Source organism: Lynx rufus, unplaced genomic scaffold (genome assembly GCF_022079265.1).
Source record: "Lynx rufus isolate CCGP_SWC_20201006 ecotype Redwood Valley unplaced genomic scaffold, mLynRuf1.p SCAF_24, whole genome shotgun sequence".
NCBI lineage: Eukaryota > Metazoa > Chordata > Mammalia > Carnivora > Felidae > Lynx > Lynx rufus.
In genome coordinates this window covers 2020579-2034558 of record NW_025814839.1, presented here as the reverse complement: position 1 = coordinate 2034558, position 13980 = coordinate 2020579, and the positions used below count along the sequence as shown (strand labels likewise).

Genomic DNA, 13980 nt, shown 5'->3' with positions numbered 1-13980 from the left:
GAGTGGGAGCCAGGCAGGGATAGGCATTCCGGGCTGCAGAAGAGCCTGAGGCAAAGGCCCAAGGTGGAATGAACTTGGCACGTTGCGGGGCTAGAAGGAAGGCCAGTGTGGCTAGAATGTTGAGGGCAAGGTGAGTGGTAGAAGGTGAGACTCAAGAGGCAAGGGGCCTTGTTGGTGACAAGGTGGGATCTTGTGCTCGCCGCCCTGGGGAATATAGCTTGTCGAGGCTGCTCTGTGGAGACTAGTTGATAGCAGGCAAGAGTAGAAGCTGGGGTACCACTTGGGAGGCGGTTGGGCCTTTCTCAGGCTAGAATGGCAGCAGTGGAGGTGGAGAGAAGCGGATGGATTCAGGGTGGGTTTTGGACGTGCCAGTGGACTGGGCCTGGAGGATTAAAGAAAGACAAGGGTCTGCAATGACTGGGAGGTTTTGGCCTGAACCACGGGGGCCGTTACTGAAATGAGGAAGCTGAGGAAGGCCCCGTCAACTGCATTGGCAGGTGTGCTGGGGACACCGCTGTGCTGTGCACTAAACTTGTCTGCTGTGGGTACCCTGTGACTGGAGCTGTGGGAGGGGCAGCTTCCCCAAGAGGGGGCTGCGAGGGGACTGTCAGGGTAAGGGGCACTGCAGTTGTCCGGCCAGGTCCTCTCGTAGCCTTGACCACACTGTGCTCCGTCTCGCCTCCCAGACCTCTACCGTGCCTCTCGAGGGGGTCAGATGTGGAGGGGAGACTCTGGACTTTTGAGCTGGCATTTGGAAGGTAGTGTTTTTTCCTGCGAAATACATGCTGTCGTGTATCCCAAAAGATGTTTTTGCTCAGTTGGGTCTGGTTGTGGTAGAGGAATATTGCCTGATCTACATGCCCTAAAGGAGCTTTTCCAAATCTAGCATTCTTCATGTGTTTGGGGTTGGACTGCATCACCAGAAAAATCTTCTGGAAAGGGGCAGTGTAGAAGCGTAGCTCCAGGAAGGTGTCCAAGATCTGGAAAAAACAGTTCCAGAAACAGGATTCCTTTCTGTTTGCTTTTGAGTCTCAGAAGTGGACGTAAAGAATCTGAGTAGAGAGCTAAGCAGTGAGAGCTCATAAAGAGACAGCAGAGAGAACCAGGCTACAGGTAGAAACAGAGGTTTGGGAGTTTTAGTTGCACTGAAGAGGGAAACCATGAGGTTTAGGTAGCATGGCTTTGCTGTTGAGGAAAATTCTGGGAGTAGGAGGATCCGTTCTGAACGCTTGTTACAATTCCTTCCCTCTGTGGCTTGTGGGCGTAGGCAAGAAGGTGCCCTCTTTTGGTTTGTCACCATGAGACAAACTTGGCCATCAAGACAAAAAATAGCTTCTTACGAAGAAAGTAGGGGAATTAACTTAGTTTGTAGATTAAAATTTACCCAATATTCGAGCTTCTAAAAGAGCAACCTAAGGCACTTTGTCCCGTGCTGATGTGGTAACTGGCCCATTTGCCAGTGGACCACCTCGTCTCCTGATGAGCCTTTGGGACCTGCCCTCATAGCTTGATACGGAGCCTTTTAGAGGAAGTTAATATATAAATCCCTTTTATTTATTAAAACGAAAGACTTTCAATGAATTCTTAAAACAACATATGATTTATTACTTTGCTATTTTACATGACTCTTTTCTAGTTGAGTAGCAAGCAGGGTCTTTTAAAATGCCTCCTTTGTTCTTTGAATTATTAAACAGGTCTTTCTCTGCCTTGGAGCAGGACTCTTATCTACTTGCACAGACAAGTTTTTGTTGTTATTTTTTAGCAACGTTACTGAAGTATAATTTATATACCATACATTGCAGTCATCTTAAGTATACAGTTTATCGATTTGTTGGTTGTGCAGTCATTATCCCAATCCAGTTTCAGAACTAGATTCCGTCCCCCCCCCCCCCCCCCCCCCCCCCGCTGAGGTCTTTCCGGTCCTTTTACGTTTGATCCCAGTTTCCACCTTAGCCTCAGACACGCACGGATCTGCTTTCCGTGTCTCTAGATTTGCCTTTCCCAGACATTTCATATAAATGGAACCATACCGTGTGCAGCCTTTTATGTCTGGCTTTTTTCACTTAGAATCCCGTTTCCAAGGTTTATCCATGTGGCAGTATATATCTATCTGTATTTTATTCCTCGCGCTTGCTGAATAGTGTCCCGTGTATTAACATACCACGTTTGTGTATCCGTTCATTGACCGACGTGTTTTTGAGGGAAGCCTAGTACCTTCCTCATCTGGTATTGATTTTCCATTTCCTGTAATAAACTTCTCTTACAGATTGAGATGGAAACTTTCTTCTCAGGTGAGAATAGGAAATGGCAGGAACCGTGGTAGAAGGGTGATTGGGCTGGCGCTCCAGGACGGTGGTGCCGCTGGCTAGCTCCTCCCTGCCACTGTGTCTCTAACTGGGGGGGGGACGGCAGGGGCTGGGATTGAGCTTAGACTAGAGGCATGGTTACCAACCTTATTTATCTTCAATGGCCCTTATGTTTTTGAGAGAGATTGTTGTAGAAACAATTTGCATTCAGCAATAAAAGTCAAATTACTGGTATGTGCAAAAACACGATGAACCTCAGAAACATTATGTTGAATTAAATAACCCTTCCTCTGAAGAACAGATATGATTTCATTTACATGAAGTTCTAGAATAGGTGAAACTAAGGTGAAAAAAAATCACACCACTACTTGCTTCTGAAGGAGGTTGGAGTGGGAACTGACTGGAAAGAGGCACAAGAGAATTTTCCACGATGGGGGTAATCTGGATAGGGGATTGCACATACATTTGTCAGAACTCATTGAACGAGAACGGTACACTTAAAATTTGTACGTTTTATTATGTGTAAATCTTACCAAAAACAAAAGGAACCATTGACCAATGTTGAACTCTGGCTGACGTGTTATGCATGCTGGTGTGTTAGGGACGAAGTATATAGATGTCTGCATCTTACTCTGAAATGCTTGAAAATAGCGGCCCTCAAACCTTTTGGTCTCAGGACCCCTTTGTGCTCTTAAATATTGGAAAGCCCAGAGAGCTTTTGATTGTGTGGATTATATCCGTTGACGTTTACCATGCTAGAAATGAAAACAGAGAATTTAAAAATATTTGCTAAAGCACTGAAAAAAATAATAAACCCGTTAGGTGTTAACATAAATAACATTTTTGTAGAAAATGATTGTTTTCTGCAAAAATGAGCAGAGTGGCATTGTTCTCCACACTTGCAAATCTTGTCTACTGTTCAGCTAATGTTTGGTTGGAAGACAGCCGGATGTTCACCTCTACTTTCTTCGGCCGCGGTGTCACACGTCTGCAGAATGTCACCATTCGCTCTTGAGAGAGTGGAAATGGAAGAAGGAAAATAGCCCCTTAGTATTATTTTGAAAATAGTTTTGCCATCGTAGACCCCCAGAAGGTCCTCAGAGACTCCCAGGCTCTCCAGCTCACTTTGAGAACCACTGCTTAAAAATAAGTAAGATAGATGGATGAATGGATGAATTTGTGTTGAAGTAAATATACCGAAGTGTTATTTGTCGCATCCAGGTTGTGGGTTCATGGGTGTGTACCACATAACTTTTCAATTTTTCTGTATATTTGAATTTTTTTCTGTTGTTTACAAAATGAGAAAAAATGTGTTTATTTAAAGAATGACCACCATGACTTTATTCATGGGCAAATAAATACTTTTAAAAATATTGAAGACAACTTTTGAAATGAAATTCCAACATATGCTACAACATGCATGGGCCTTAAAAACGTTATCCTAGGAAGCAAGACACAAAGGACCACCTGTTGCGATCCCATTTATCTGAAATGTGCAGGTAAATTCATAAAACAGAGGAGTGGAGTAGTTGTTGCCATGGAGATGGAAGAATGGATCCTCACAGCTAATGGGTGTAAGGTTTTTGAAGGAGTAGTGAGCATGTTCCCAAATTAGAGAATGATGATGTGATCATCAACTTGGTGCATGTACTAAAAACCAATGAACACATTTATTGTATTTTGTTTTTTAATTTTTAAGATTTTACTTTTAAATAATCTCTGCACCCAACATGGGACTTGAACTCGCTACCCCCGAGATCACGAGTCTCACACTCCACCAACTCAGCCAGCCAGGCACCCCAGTGAACACTTTTATTTTTATTTGTTTGTTTACTTACTTATTTTTTTGTTTGAATGCCAAGTGTCTTCTGTACTTTCTTTTATTATCATTATAGCCTTTGCATCAAGATACATAGCAATGATAGCAGGTTTCTTTTTAAAGCTTAGTATTAAGTATTAAATATCTTTCCCCATTTTAATTTTACATGACCGTGCCAACGAAAAGAAAATTAAAAGTCAGGTTAAAAGAAAATTAAAAGTCATGGAAGCCTGAACACACTTCCATGATTAGCCGGGCTATGTAAAAGTTGGTGGCTTTGTTCTTCCTGCTGTAAAAGCAGATCCAGGCCCTAGAAAGATGGGACCAGGTTCTAACTGTTTTTGAGAAGTGTGCTACAAAAATGGATGGCCTGTTATAAGCCAGATAACAAAGTAAGGATGGGGGTAAGGAAGGGACATTTTCTTCTGAAAACAGGATTTCTGAAGAGTCCCAGTCCATCATTTTTTCCCAAAATGGCTGGAGGAGGGGTAAAACCTGAACATGAGCTTCGAAGTGCTGTCTCTGTGAGGGGACAGTCCCCCCTTGCCAACGAGGGGGACTGCTGAGGCGGGGCATGTCTGATTTGGACCCTCCCCATCCTCCTCAGCTAGGGAAATGGGTAGTTTATCGCCCAGTGGGTATGGAAGTGGGCTGAAGCTTGGTTCGTACTGAATTCTCTAAGAGGTTTCTTCTAGAAACAGGCAACTCAGACTCTTCCTCTCGTGTCAACAAAGAAGTTATTTTTAAAAGCACTTGGCAAGTTCCTCCTCCACCCCTCAGGTGGGAAGGCTCAGAGAAAGGAGTCATCAGTACAGCCCCCCTCTAGGCCATAACGGAATTCTCGAAGGTTGGAGACCCCGTAGAAGTGGACAGAGGCTGCTGCCACCACCAGGACGTGGAAAATCTGATGAGACTGGAACCATCTGTCACATTTTCCAGGAAAGGAGCATTCAGGAATTTGAGCAGCCTAGAGGCCAGCTCCGGTGACATACATCACGGCCATGAAGAAGAAGCTGCCCATCTGGCCCACTGTGGTGGCCTTGACAAAGCCCTGAGCAACAGTGAAGTGCACGGTGGCCACAACACCGCTCAAACCAAGTCCCGGGAACACTCCCGCTGTGGTCTGCCAGTGCTTGGGAGTGGCCGACCAGTCCTGCTGTGCCGTAGTGATGGCAGGAATGACCAGGACACAGATGATGGAGAGGTGGATGAGCCGTGGCCGTGGGGAGCAGTAGCAGGAGTAATAGAGCCAGGGGACGAAGCTGCCCGTAATCAGTAGAGCAATCCCTGAATAACCCAGTTTGGAAAAAGTCTGAGAGACTTTCTCTGAATGACAATAGACGGCGTGAAAGGGCCAGGAGAAGCTGAGACAGAGCACTGCACCCAAAAAGAACATCCCACAAACTACCTTCTCTGGCAGAGGGGCCATGAAGTACATATTTGGTCTGAGCACGGTCAAGATTCCCAAAAAGAAAAACAGCACAAAACCAAGCAGACGGGTCCAGATGTTGCCAGTTTCTATACGGATGCGGGAAACGCTCTTGAAGCAAACCTGGCAGGAGGGCACGGGTGGTCCATGGCCATGTAGCAAGGAGTCGTTGTCCTAGGCCGGGCTGGGACATATGGGATGACCCTCTAGCATCCCTCCCAGACCTTCTGCACAAGCTCCTCTGCATCTTCTCCATGGCGTGGTCGGCTTGCAGGGGAAGGGTCTATACCCGCTCCTCCTCCTCCTGGGGTGCTGGGTGTGCTCGCTCTCCTTCTGTCTCGGCTGGGTCGACAGTTACTCGTTTGCCTTTTCTTCTAGCAGGGGTCCCAGTTGCGCCAGCTCCAGTGTGTCCATTTCCCTGCCACTGGCAGGAGCTGCATTGCCCTGTGCCACCCCAGAACCTTTGTGAGAAGACATCTGGCTGGTACCTTAATACCCTGCAGCTTCAGCCTGGGGAAAGATTGGGGGGTGTGTCAGCCCCAGGGGGCAGAGACCTCCCTGTAATGGTAAACAGGCCTGTGGACGGGCTCTGCTGGGGCCCGCAGTCCCCCGCGCTACATCCTGTGGCCAAGCGGCCCCGTATCTTTGGCTACCCCCGTGAACACTCTTAAAGGGAAAATTTCATGGCATGGAGATTATATCACAATAGAGCTGTCATTTAAACAAGTCCTTAAAACGCTTCTGGTTTTCAGCATTTTCTTTAGGAAGCCTGACTTGGGAAGCACTGGACTACATGCTCTTCAAGATCTAAAAATGTCAGTGTCTAGAAATTTCATAATTTGCTGTCTTCTGTCTCTTCTGTATATAGTAAATGAGAGAATGGTTGGGAAAATGGCCTGCCTCTCCAGCTTGCCCTCTAGCTTGCCAGATCACCGTCTCTGAGATTATCCTGTTAAGACCTTTTTTCCTGTTAACGTTGTATGAGTCAGGGACTACAAACACAAATGTCCACAAGGGCCAGGAAGTGAATGAGCCATCTGTAACATGTATTTTCCTCATTTTGATAAAGTCATGGTTCCAGAGAAATGTTTCTTATTGTGAAAAACCATGTAAACATAAAACTGCAGTTGATGTGGCCTGAGTGATGGATGGAAAGGCCATAGGGAGTGGTGGAATGTTTGCTGGGTCTAAGGGTGGGCACCCGTCACTCAGCTTCACGTGATTCTTGGTGTTTGGGAATGTGAGCCCAGTGTTAACGAGATTGGGCATATCTGAAGAATTGGAAGAAATCTGAACTAATATGTGAGCTCCACTTTTAAATTTTGCTTCAATTTGTAGTTTAACGTCTGAGTTCAAGTATTAGTTATTCTGGGGAGATGGGTTTAGGCTAGGTTAAATCTAGTTTAAAAGTGAGTCTTGGATGAAGGATTGTGTTGTGCTGTTTGCCACAGGTCGGCTTCTGGCACAAGGAAAGTATTTTTAGTGTTCTAGCTCTTACTGTGTACTTTCTGCCCTGTGCTGTGTTTAAAGTCACAGGACCATACAAATATAAATGAATATAAAATCTAAGACTGCCTGTTAAACCCCAGAGATACATATGCATCTAGTAGACAGTTCACTTTGAGTTAGGAGGAGCTTGGGCAATTATTTTAAATGATCTTATGTGGGAGATAGAGGATCGATTCTCCATTTTGTGAAATTCTTGGACTAGAAGTTATTCTTAGCTTTATAGTCTATCTCAGATTACACCCCTTAAATTCACCATACTTTGTTGGGGTGGGGCTGTTTTCATAGGGGGAGTCTGGAGCAGATGAAAGGGATAATTTAACTATAAGTTGATTTGGTTATAGTTGAAATAAAATTATAACTTTAAGTTAGACTGAGGAGGCCTATCTCTGTACTTTTGTTTAAAGTTTCTGACCTACACATTTGACCTTACATTACACGCCTCCTACTTCCCTTCCCCAGTATTAGTGTGTATATGTGCATGTGTATGTGTGTATCTGAGGTGGTGAAGAAAAGAATAAACACACCCCCTTTAGAACCTTCCCCCCAACGCACACATTCACACATGAAGGTACGGCTTGGGCAGCCATCTTGCCCCCTTGAGCCTGTTCCTGCTCTCAGATTTCCGTCTATATTTGATCTGATCTATAAGGGTGTTGGCAAATAGCTTTATGGTTCTTAAATGCCAGTCACTTCTGCTTCTAAGCCAGATTGAAATAGAATTTGTATTTATTAGAGGTGTAGTGCTTCTGCTGAGATACATTCCCTGAAAAGTTGGGGAGTTATTCTTTTAGGCTTAACACCTCACTTTTTAAAATTTGACTGTATTTCCAGGCCTCCTTCCAGGAAGAAAAATCCCACACCCAGAGATAACCACTGTCAATTCCCTAGTGTTTATCCTTCCAGACCTTGTGGGTTTTTTGTTTGTTTTTCTTTCTTTCTTCTTCTTCTTTTTTTTTTTTGTCATGATGAGTATATATGTTTTTTCATTTAATAGATTATGAACACCTTTTTAGGCCCCAGAATATTCATCTGCAATGTTTTTTAGTGGCTGAATGGTGTTTCATTGTGTGGATGTACTATTGTTTATTTAATCCCTTTTTCTTGGTTATTGAGAATATTTCATGGTATTTTTTGTGTAACTTTAAGGTGTTTCTGTGCCCTTGTTCTGTTCATCTCTGTTACCATACTGCAGGGTGGCTGCTTTCTCTGAAAATGCTCCCTCTCCCTCTCCTTCCAGACAGAAATAACCATCAACCCTGAGAATCTCTCAGCAGGACTCTTGAAAAAAAGAGGCAATTGGGATTGCCACATTAGGCACCCCACCTCTTTGTCACACCCTGCCAACCCTTGATAAGGGGTGTGTGGAGGAAGGAGGTGAGCAGGTACGCAGCTGAAAAGCACCCTTTGTTCTGTGCCCTGGGCTGCTGATAGGAATGCTCCCTGCATTTTCACGTGTGTCCCTACAGCCTGCAGAAGGGCAGGGAACTCAGTGGATGGTGTTTGACACACCCATCGGCAGCATGCACGCCTGAACTGAGGCCCTAGCTTGCCTGTCTGTGCTGTGCCTGCTGGTTGACAGACCCCCGAGGCTACGCTTTGCAGTGATGTGAGCAGGTGAATGCGGTCCCTTAGCTTTTTGTCGATCCGGACGCAAGGAGAGCATTGAGTGTTATGAAAGGTTATAATTCCAACTGTGAGTCTGCACCACATGTGATGGGGAGCTGTGTGGATGCATTTCCTTTGAATTACAAAAGAAAATACTGGTATGACTTGGTTCATGGAAGGAAGAGCTGATTCAACTCGCTGGAAAGCAATTGAAATACTTTCACATCAAGTCCAGAGATGATCTCTGCAGCTTTACATGTCAGTTTGATCGGTTGTGGGGTTTCTGTGGTTCCATCTAGCCCACCCCTGTGCTGCTGGCTGAATGTGTGGTGGAGGGGCTGGTCGAAGACATGAGGACCTCAGTTATGTTTGAAAAACTGAATCAGTCATAAGACTCCCTCCCTTCAGAGGAAAGGGGAAGCTGCCCCTTGTGGCATCCGCATCCACCCGCCACGTTCTGGCTTAGAGCTCTAGGGCCTGGCCCCCAGCCTCCTTAGCACTCCCTCAAGCTGGTCCTCTATTCATTGGACAAGTCCTGAGCTTTGGAGTTCTTGATTTTTTTCCCTCATGAGAGACCTTGGCAGAAGGCCCAGTTATCAATTCAGCCTCTCTCTTGTCCTTGACGTTGTCCTTGTGCGGTACCTGAGAACCAGCAGGCAGGTGGTGCTGGGGAAACTCACCTGTGGCATGCGTGTCTTCCTGCAGTTGCTTCTTCTTTTTTTTTTTTTTTTCCTCTAAAGCATTTTATTAGAATCCTTTTGACAAGACCAAGTATTTGATTACAATAAAGAAGTCAAAGTGGTCTAAATGATATTTAAGTATCTCAAAATTTCTATGCAGTTTTTTTTTCTCCAGTAAGTTGAAAGCTGCTCACAGGTTAATGCAGGACAGCTAGATGAAGTTCCTAGGATTTGCTCAACACCAAATAGGACACATCTTCTCGTTAACAAAATCCATAGGAGCCAGGGAGAAAGGACATGGCTCTTCACTCCTACAGTTGCTTCTTAGTGCAGCCTACCAGAGACCTCTTGATTACAGTTGAGCTGGCTTGGCCAGTATGTAGCCAGCTGCTTTTTGCCCCATAACTTTGTTTGCTTATCTCTTTTTTTGTGCTTATGGCTGGCTCCTTGGAGCTATGGGTGTGTTTGTACAATGCTTGAGATGATTGCTGCTGATTGGTAAAATATGGATGAAGTGAGCAGGGCTGGGTGTGGTGTGAAAAATACTATAATCTGCTGGTTCCACCCCAGCCCCCTCCAAGTTCTTTCCTGCAGAGAGAATTTCTTTCTGTTTCCTGCCCTAGAGGGTCCTGGGGTAGCAGCTTTCAGGCTCTTGTAAAGCGAGGGGCAGCCACTCGAGCCTGGTAGCTCTAACTGAGGTCTTGGGTATGCCGCCCTCCCAAATTGACTGGAACATTGACCCAACAGCACTATAGAAACACGATGTTTCAGCCCTTTGTTCTCTGTTGGCTGGGATCACTGGAAACATATCAGTAAGTGAGACTCAGCTATGTCCCAGGAGTTCCGGCTCCTGGGTAGGAGATCCACGGCAGCAAAACAGCCAGCTCCAGTGATGTGTCATCTCTGAATGGCAGCTGGCCTGCCCCTGTTGCATCACAAGGGTTGGCTGCTGTTGGTTTGTGTGTGTACTTTTTTCCCCTCTTTTTTTGTGTGATGTCTTAAAGTCATGGGGACTAGGGGGCAGAAATTAGGAGGGGAGGGCAGGTTTTTCAGCTGGCTCTTGTTGGCCTGTTGCAGTCTCCTGACAAAGCCATCATTGTTTTGAATAAAGCACCAGTTGATTCAGTTTGAATCGCTTCAGTGCTCTGAGACTGGCCGCTTTTCTTCCACCTCAGCCACGTTCCTGGGGGGAGGCGGGAGGACTGCCTGGTGCAGAGGGGAGAACCTGCTTGCCTTTGCCCTCTTGGCTCAGCAGCATTGCAGGCGATTAGCTAACCATTCCAGAATAGACAGCTTCCTCCTGGTCAGCGGGCATCCCAGGCCACTCCTGGGCCCCAGCCGAGTCACAGCCATCATGGCCTCCTGGCATGGAGCCTCCAGGAATTAGGCTGCTTGCCTGTGGCCTCAGCCTTACTTGGCACTCTCCTGCCTTGTGCAGGACACCACCTTCTCTACCCATCTGCTGTCACTGCTACCCGGCTGACCTTCAGGCTGCCCTTTTGGCCTGGCATCTGTCCCTGTCATGCATTAACCTCAAGCTACCAAGTTAATCTGAAGAGTGAATAATTCCTCTGGCTGGAGTCCCAAACATAGTCCGTCCAGACTGGGAGCAGGAACTCCGTGTTTGGGTTCTTTCTGCTGCTGACTTAAGTGGCACTGGCTCGCTTCTACCCCTCGTTTAGTTTCACATTTGTGTGGTCAGATTAGTCATATCCAGCTGTCTTTGTGGAAATGCCAGCCTTAGGGGTGCGGACAGCAGGAACTCACGTGGTAGTGGAGGTAACTCACCTAAGCGCTGAGAAGATCAGACTCCATTTCCTCATCAAGTCAGGAACTTAGTTTCTCTGCATATGACCTGGTAGCTCTCCAAATGCAGTGTGGTTGCAGAGTGACATTTGAAAAGCTTAGTACAAAAGCAGGGTACGACACAAATTTTTTTTAAAGACCTGGGCCCCAGACAGCCAAGTTAAAGTGCTTTTTCTCAAGACGGAGGTGCAAAGCCAGGAGATTACAGGTGATGGACAGAGCCAGATAGAAAATGGTCTTGTCCACAGGGTTAGTTCTTACTCAGAGTTGGTCTTGGGAACCACCTACATGGTGCATTCTGAGGAGCACAGAAGAATCCGTCAGCGGATCTAAATTACTTCTTTAGTTCAGTCCTCTGAACGGCATGAAACTTGGGTAGCTATTAAAATACGTTTCCAAAAATACCTTAGTTATTTGCCCTTCTCTTAACACATAGAGCTTCCTTTGATAATAAAGTAGTTTTCCAGATTGCCATTGTTTATTTTGTTAATCACCTCTAACAAAATTAGCCATTTTTAATAAAAAGTGGAAATCTCTCTCAAATACATAATAATCTTGACTGGCTTTCTTGAATGTACTGAGTATATAGCTTTCAATTATCTAGACACCTGTTTCCAAATATTATTTATTGTTTCATTATAGTCACTTCCTGATCTTCTTGTGCAGCAAAGGTATATTTGCTTCTCTACTCAACCATCTTTGGCTCTCTTGTGAGTCAGTTTTCAGATCTTTAATCATCGCCTCGTCCGGGCTCTTGGCTGCTACTTGCTCTGCACTGGATTTGCCTCTTACCCTCCCTGTTTGTCTGGTGCCTCCCGTTTTCTGCTGGTTTGCGTAACTTGTTAAATGGAGTGTAAAATAAGAGTAATTAACTTAGTGAGGGTCTAGAGACTCCGAGTCAAGTACGCAGACTTTTATTAACTGTCTTGAATTATTTTTACTTCTGTATAACAAGCCCTGGAGGGTTGTGAGATAGTGCTGTGCATGTAAACTTTTTTTTACAGAATAACCTTAAGCCATTATTATCCATTTACATCACTGAAAGTTGTTGACAGATTAACTTGAGTGTATAATAGAAATTATCCGTGAAAAAGGGCAAAGATATTACACTCTTAATAAAATTACAGTGTATTCTTATTTTTGAAATGTGTCCAAAAAAAAAAAAAAAACCTCACAAAACTCCTAAATCAACATGGTAAACTCTGAATATTATTTTCTATTAATTATGAGATGGAAATTCCCTTTTTCAAAATGGAAATAGTTTTGTGGAGGTTCCTCTCCAGCTCTCCTCCTCATTGTATAGAAATACATAGTCACTGGTAGGGTGTCTGGGTGGCTCAGTCGTTTGAGCATCCAACTCTTGATTTCGGCTCAGGTCATGATCCGAGGGTCGTGGGAATGAGCCCCAAGTCAGGCTCTGTGCTGAGCGTGGTGCCTGCATGGGATTCTCTCTCTCTCTCTCTCTCTCTCTCTCTCTCTCTCTCTCCCCCTCCCCCTCCCCCTCCCCCTCCCCCCCCTCCCTCCCTCTGCTCCTCCCCACCCCTTAAAACAATAAATAAATAAAAAATAAAAAGAAGGGCACCTGGGTGGCTCAGTCGGTTAAGTGTCTGACTTTGGCTCAGGTCATGATCTTGTGGTTTGTGCGTTCAAGCCCCACGTCAGGCTCTGTGCTGACAGCTCAGAGCCTGGAGCCTGATATGGATTCTATGTTTCCCTCTCTCTCTCTGACCTTCCCCCACTTGTTTTCTCTCTCTCTCTCTCTCTCTCTCTCTCTCTCTCTCTCTCTCAAAAATAAATAAACATTTAAAAAAATTTTAAAAATGTGTAGTCATTGTCAAATGGAGAATTCAGACATTTTAGAAGATAGGAAGAAAAGAGCAGAATCCTCTGAAACACTCTTTGTGGAGTTATATACCCTGTTATTTTGTTATTGTGCCTTTTTATTTTTTTTTCTGTACCCTTGTAGGTAAAAATAGACCCGCGCTGTCATTTGCAGTCATCTTTTGAAGAGTGAAAGTTTTAAATTTTGATGAAGTCCAGTGTATCCATTTTTTTTTTGTAGTTCATGCTTTTGGTGACCTATTTAAGAAATCTGTACCAAACCCAAGGTTTCCAAAGTTTTCCTATATTTTCTTCAAGAAGCTTTATAGTTTTAACTCTTACATATAGGACAGTGATCCATTTGGAGTTCATTTTTGTTTATGGTGTGAGGAAAGGATTGAGATCCAATTTAAGTAGTACTATGGTGAATGTTCTTGTTCATTAGCAGTTCTCATTCCACTTCTTTAATTCTTTTATTAGGATGAATTCTTAGAAGTAAAACTGTAAGATAAATTATATACTGAAATCTTTGATATATATTACCAGACTTGATTTCAAAAGTTATACCAACTAGAAAAGACAACCCCCAGAATGGGAGAGAATATTTGCAAACCCTGTATCTAATAATGGATGTGTTATCTAGAATATATCAAAAAAACTACAGCTCAGAAATAGAAAGACAAACAACCTAATTAAACAGTGGGCAAAGGACTGGAATAGATATTTCTTCAAAGATACAGGGATGACCAATAAACACATGAGAACACACGAGGTTCCATACCATTAATCATTAGGGAAATGAAAATTGAAACAACCACAGAGATACTGCCTCACACCCACTAGGATGTGACCAGCGTTGGCAAGGATGTGGAGTGATTGGAACCCTCTGTACATTTCTGGTGGGAATGTAAGATGGTGCAGCCACTGTGGAAATCACTCTAGTAGTCCTCAAAAACTTAAACATACATGTACCATTTGCCCCAGGAGTTGGCATTCCTAGGTGTC

The 13980-nt window shown here is 44.5% G+C and overlaps 1 protein-coding gene and 1 pseudogene across 1 annotated transcript in view; one reads left to right on the top strand and one right to left on the bottom strand.

Moving 5' to 3' along the window:
- The window catches only part of MLXIP (MLX interacting protein), a 61207-nt gene that overhangs the window by 8259 nt on the left and 38968 nt on the right, over nucleotides 1–13980 (top strand). The window lies entirely within an intron of this gene.
- Nucleotides 4844–6031, bottom strand: LOC124518518 (adiponectin receptor protein 1-like; annotated as a pseudogene).